The sequence below is a fragment of the Symphalangus syndactylus genome, chromosome 11, assembly GCF_028878055.3.
Source record: "Symphalangus syndactylus isolate Jambi chromosome 11, NHGRI_mSymSyn1-v2.1_pri, whole genome shotgun sequence".
Lineage (NCBI taxonomy): Eukaryota > Metazoa > Chordata > Mammalia > Primates > Hylobatidae > Symphalangus > Symphalangus syndactylus.
The window spans coordinates 97,930,672-97,936,837 of record NC_072433.2 but is presented as its reverse complement, the minus strand read 5'-3'; the positions used below and the strand labels follow the sequence as shown (position 1 = coordinate 97,936,837).

The 6,166-nt window shown below is 38.1% G+C and overlaps 1 pseudogene; it reads left to right on the top strand.

Moving 5' to 3' along the window:
* The first annotated feature begins 828 nt into the window (after nt 1-828).
* LOC129492823 (bcl-2-associated transcription factor 1-like) lies at nt 829-3,691 on the top strand (annotated as a pseudogene).
* Nucleotides 3,692-6,166: the final 2,475 nt, after the last annotated feature.

Below are 6,166 nucleotides of genomic sequence, written 5' to 3'. Positions count from 1 at the left end.
CTTCAGGATATTTTACTTGAATTAACCTAGATAAATTTAAACATATTTTAGAGAATTAAGTTACTTATTTGTTATCACATGCAGCAAAACATTTATCCAAGTTTCATAACTAATGGATAACAACTAATTGGCCTTCATGCCCAATCTGACTTCAGGCAGTTGGCTGTTGGCAGAATAATAAGAGATTTGTTTTTTAAATTAATCATACTCTCTCACTTCCAAGTCTTTAAATGCTTTCGTCTAGTGGTCTCCCTTTGTTTAGTGGTAAGAGTTCAAGCAAAGCACTTTAAGCCTCTGGGTCTCAATTACAAAATGTGATGGTTATTCTAGCTCAAAATGTATATGATTCCATGAAGCCTAGGGAAATTTCACACTTTTCTAGAGGCCACAGCTGGTTTGTAGTAGATTGAGGAAGAGAACCCATATCTTCTAGCTCAGAGAGCATTGCATTTTCCCATATGCTCCTGTTAACCACGGGAAAATAATGTCACATTGTTACCAGTGGTGAATACCTACAGGTCTGCAGCAATTTTGTTCTTGCCTCCTAGGAGGAAAGAGTTTGACTAAAGGGCGTAGGCAGAGAGAGATTGAGGCAAGTTTTAGAGCAGGAGTGAAAGCTTATTAAAAAGTTTTAGAACAGGAGGAAGTGACAGAGCCGAGCTAGCGCGTCGAAGATACCTCTATGGTTTTCCTCGCGTTCTTGAGCCGGGAAATGGCCGCTGTGTAGTCTCAACAGAAATAAACCCCTGGAACCGCGATTCGGTGTGTCAGGAATTTGAATTTAGAGTTTAATTTCTCAGAGCATTCTCTCCAGGAAGAATTTTTACTTGACTTCTTGATCCTACATAAACCCAAGGAGAAAAGAAATGGGTTGCTCCAATTCTAGATCACATTCTTCAAGGTCAAAGTCTAGATCACAGTCTAGTTCTTGATCAAGATAAGATCTCATTCTAGAAGTAAGCAATACAGTTCTAGGTCTCGTTCCAGAACATATTCAAGGTCTTGTAGTAGAGATCGTATGTATTCTAGAGATGATCATCGTAATTACAGAAATAATAGAGGAATGAAACGACCTTATGGGTACAAAGGAAGGGGTAGAGGGTATTATCAAGGAGGAGGAGGTAGCTATCATCAAGGTGGTTATAGACCTGTCTGGAATAGAAGGCACTCTAGGAGTCCTAGACGAGGTTATTCACATTCCAGGAGTCCAAAAAGAAGATTCGTTTATTCTCAAAGATCCAGAAGCAGATCTCGATGGTCACATAGCTCTTCTAGGTCTCCAAGCTCATCCTCTTCTCGTTCTTCATCTCCATATAGCAAATCTCCTGTTTCTAAAAGATGAGGGTCTCAGGAAAAACCAAAAATGCTGAAGGGGAACCCCAAGAAGACAGTCCGTTGAAAAGTAAAGCACAGGAGGAACTGAAAGATACATTTGAACATGATCCATCTGAGTCTATCGATGAATTTAATAAGTCATCAGTCACATCCAGTGATATTTGGCCTGGCCTTACAGCTTATGATAATAGTCCCAGATCACCCCATAGTCCTTCACCTATTGCTAAACCACCTAGTCAGAGTTCATCTTGCTCTGATGCTCCCATGCTCAGTACAGTTCACTCTGCAAAAAATACTCCTTCTCAGCATTCACAATCCATTCAGCATAGTCCTGAAATGTCTGGGCCTGGTTCTGTTGGAAATGGATCTAGTCGATACAGGCCTTCTCAGAATAGTCCAATTCATCATATCTCTTCACGAAGAAGTCCTGCAAAGACAATCACACCACAGAATGCTCCAAGAGATGAGTCTAGGGGCCATTCCTCATTTTATCCTGATGGTGGAGATCAGGAAACTGCAAAGACTGGAAAGTTCTTAAAAAGGTTCACAGATGAAGAGTCTAGAGTATTCCTGCTTGATAGGGGTAATGCCAGGGATAAAGAGGCTTCAAAAGAGAAAGGATCAGAGAAAGGGAGAGTAGAGGGAGAATGAGAAGATCAGGAAGCTCTAGATTACTTCAGTGATAGTCTGGAAAACAAAAGTTTAATGATTCAGAAGGGGATGACACAGAGGAGACAGAAGATTGTAGACAATTCAGGAAGTCAGTCCTTGCAGATCAGGGTAAAAGTTTTGCTACTACATCTCACTGGAATACTGAGGAGGAAGGACTCAAGTACAAGTCCAAAGTTTCACTGAAAGGCAATAGAGAAAGTGGTGGATTTAGAGAAGAAAAAAATTATAAACTTAAAGAGGCTGGATATGTAGTGGAAAGGCCTAGGACTACAAAAGATAAGCACAAAGAAGAAGACAAAAATTCTGAAAGAATAACAGTAAAGAAAGAAACCCAGTCAGCTGAGCAGGTAAAGTCTGAAAAGCTCAAAGATCTCTTTGATTACAATCCCCCTCTACACAAGAATCTGGATGCATGAGAAAAGTCTGCCTTCAGAGAGGAAAGCCCACGTAGGATCACAATGACAGCAAGTGATTCTCATCGTCCTGAAGTCAAACTCAAAATGGCACCTGTTCCTCTTGATGATTCTAACAGACCTGCTTCCTTGACTAAAGACAGGCTGCTTGCTAGTACACTTGTCCGTTCTATCCAGAAGGAGCAAGAATTCTGATCCATCTTTGACCACATTAAGTTGCCACAGACCAGCAAAAGCACTTCACGGTCATTTATTTAACACATTGTGTCCTTGTTTCATCATGTTAAAGAGCAATACTTCAAGTCATCTGCAATGACCCTAAACAAGCGGTTTACTTCACATCGGAAAGCCACTGAAGAACATAGTGCTCGGCAAAAGACCTGAAATACACAGGAGAATTGACATCTCACCAAGTACCCTGAGGAAACATACCCGTGTAGCAGGGGAAGAGAGAGTTTTTAAAGAAGAAAATCAAAAGGGAGATAAAAAATTAAGGTGTGACTCTGCTGACTTTCAGCATGACATTGATCACTGTAGAAAAGAAAGAAGTAAAGAACGGGGAGATTCCAAGGGTCCCAGGGAATCCAGTGGATCAAGAAAGCAGGAAAAAACTCCAAAAGGTTACAAGGAATACAAATCTTACAAAGATGACAGTAAACATAAGAGTAGAGAGCAAGATCATTCTCGATCTTCATCCTCTTCACCATCACCTTCTTCTCCCAGTTCTAGAGAAGAAAAGGAGAGTAAGAAGGAAAGAGAAGAAGAATTTAAAACTCCCCATGAAATGAAAGAATACTCAGGCTTTGCAGGAGTTAGCCAACCATGAGGAACCTTTTTTCGAATTAGAGGCAGAGGAAGAGACAGAGGAGTTTTTGCTGGGACAAATACTGGTCCAAACAACTCAAATACTACTTTTTAAAAGAGACCGAAGGAAGAGGAATGGGATCCAGAATATACCCCAAAGAGCAAGAAGTACTTTTGCATGATGACAGAGATGATGGTGTGGATTATTGGACCAAAAGAGGAAGAGGTCGTGGTACTTTTCAACGTGGCAGAGGGTGCTCTAACTTCAAAAAATCAGGTAGCAGTCCTAAATGGACTCATGACAAATACCAAGGGGATGGGATTGTTGGAGATGAAGAAGAGACCATGGAAAATAATGAAGAAAAGAATGACAGACTCAAGGAAGAAAAGGAACAATAAATATGAAGTAAGATTACAGCAGAGCAGAAGTTGTACCTACCATTTTTTTACCTGATTTTTGTTTTCAAATAAGAATATAAGCATTTTACTTAAATTTTACTGTTTGCAGGTAGTCTATAGAAATTTTGTTTTAAGTCTTCAAATACCTTGAGAAATAGTAGACTGTATGTTGAAAATTGTACTGAAATAAAGTAGAAAATTGTTACATACCGTATTTGTTTAACTATCAACTTTAAAAAAAAAACTTGTAACGTTTTTGTTACATGCATTATAATTCTGCTTTGTCTGTAAGATATGGTCAAGTACAGCTCTGTGAAAGTTCTGATTCTCTTCCTTCCCTGTTTGTCAATGTTTTACTCTGAAGTAAACGTTACCTCTACATATAAATCCCAGAATAGAAATTGTTTATAGAGACTACACTAATTGTTTTAACTGTATACATCTGTTTAATTTGAACACACTACATTGTAGGGTGACTAATTTTTGAAGTATACCACAGAAAAAAAGTTGTTACTTTGGTAAACTAAGCTAGTTTAACACTTGAGCAAATGCTTAAGAAGGAATAAAAAAGCTTTGCCAATAGGTAAAAAGTACAAGCTATTAAAAATGAGATTGAAAAGTTTTAAGAAAATGTTATTTTTACTGAAAGCAAGCAGTGGCCTATAAAGAACATTCTTAGGAGCCTTTTCTATTTGCATTCAAAACTGAGGGTTCTCTTTCTATTCCTATTTGATAGTTTGAGTCATGGTCTTAGATATTAGCTATTTGTGGGAGGAAACTGGTTTGTAATAACTCTGCAAATGGAAACCCATTTCTACTGAACATCCTAGTTATAAACAGAAGAAAAACTGTAATCCTGGGGGTGGTATGGAGGAGGTTTATCCTGCAAAATAGGTTGATACATTAGTACCTGATTTCATATCTTACATATTTATTTGAGCTAAACATTAGTTTGTAGTGTAACTATTAGTAAAAATAGAGAAACACAACATACGTTCATTAATAGTATTTTAAGAAAATTATTTTTCAAATGTCACCAATAAAAGTTTTGGCAGGAATCTTGTTGCCACATTGATATAATTTTTTTCTCCCCTATTTCAGTTGCACTTTGTAAAATGGCTTTTTCTTTTTCCTCTTAAGGGTTCTATTCTTCAGGTAGGTAATTTTTCAAATGTGAATTATCTTTTGTGTCTATATTGATAGCTCTTAAAGGAGTGAAAAACTAAAATAGTAAATTTCAATGTTAAGTCTGTCTGCTTTATGGGCATATATAAAAGTAGACACATTTCATTTGTTAATTTAGTTGTGTGTGTTAAAAGGAGCTAATGCTTATTCTGTTAATGTAAACTTTTGAAGATCTCAAGTGTATTGCTCTTTCATCTTAAACACTTTCAAGGATTTGCAATGCTTCTAGCACCTAGATTACAGCCAGGGACATTGGTTAAGAGCTGTTGGAAACAAAACTAAAAGCAAACTCAACATATGTGATGTTTATGGTCCTCAGATCCTTAGTATTGTGTGATTTTCCACCCTTAACATGTCTTTCTGAAATTGTCTATTAAAGCAGAGGAAATATCTGCCAAAGGAAGTATGTATTGCATTAATCAGGACATAACTAATATTCTCCTGTTCAGAGTAATACCTATTTATGTGTGAAAGCAACAGGGATGTGATCCCCAACACAGAATTTTCATGGCCTTCTATTGTATACAAATAAATACCTACCAGTTACTTGGTTAGACATCAAAAAAAAAAAAAAGTTTTAGAGCAGGAATGAAAGGAAGTAAAGTACACTTGGAAAAGGGCCAAGCAGTCAACTTTAGAAATCGAAGTTCCCTGTTTGACGCCTGACTTTGGATTTTATACACTGGCATGGTTCTTGGATTTGTGTCTCTCCTCCCTTGATTTTTTCTTTGGGCAGGCTGTCCGTATGCACAGTGGCCTGGCAGCACTGGGGTGGGGCCGTGTGCACAGTGTGTTTCCTGACGTTTTGCACATGCTCATTTGAGGTGTTTTCCCTTACCAGTCATGTGTTCCTAGAAGGTTATAGACCAATTAAACTCTGCAATTTTGCCTCTTAGTGCTCATTCTTGAGCCTGCTCATCAAACTCCTGAGATCTTAACTGGAAGCTGCTGATGACAAGCTTCAGTTTTCTAATTTTTTTTTTTTGGAAGACTGCCTTTCTCTGACACTGGCTGCAACCAATTATTATTTTAGAGAAACAGTTTAACAACCTCTTGACTATCCCCTGATGGTTGCCTGACATTCCTGGTTGTGGGGGTTCCTCTCCTGCCCTGCTCATGTCTGTCTGACTACCTGCTCTAACAACATGCTACCATCTTTCCTATTACTTTCCCATACATAGAATCAGCTCAACTAAACCATTCTTGACACTCTTCTGGCCACCAACTCAAATACCTCAGGACAGAGAATAAACATGGTCTTTAGGCTGCTAATCTTGGGTAATAGGCTCCAGGGATCTAAGTTAAAAAGAAAGTTTGTAGAGAAAAATAGTTGGCAAGAAAAGAGAGGTAAACAAAAG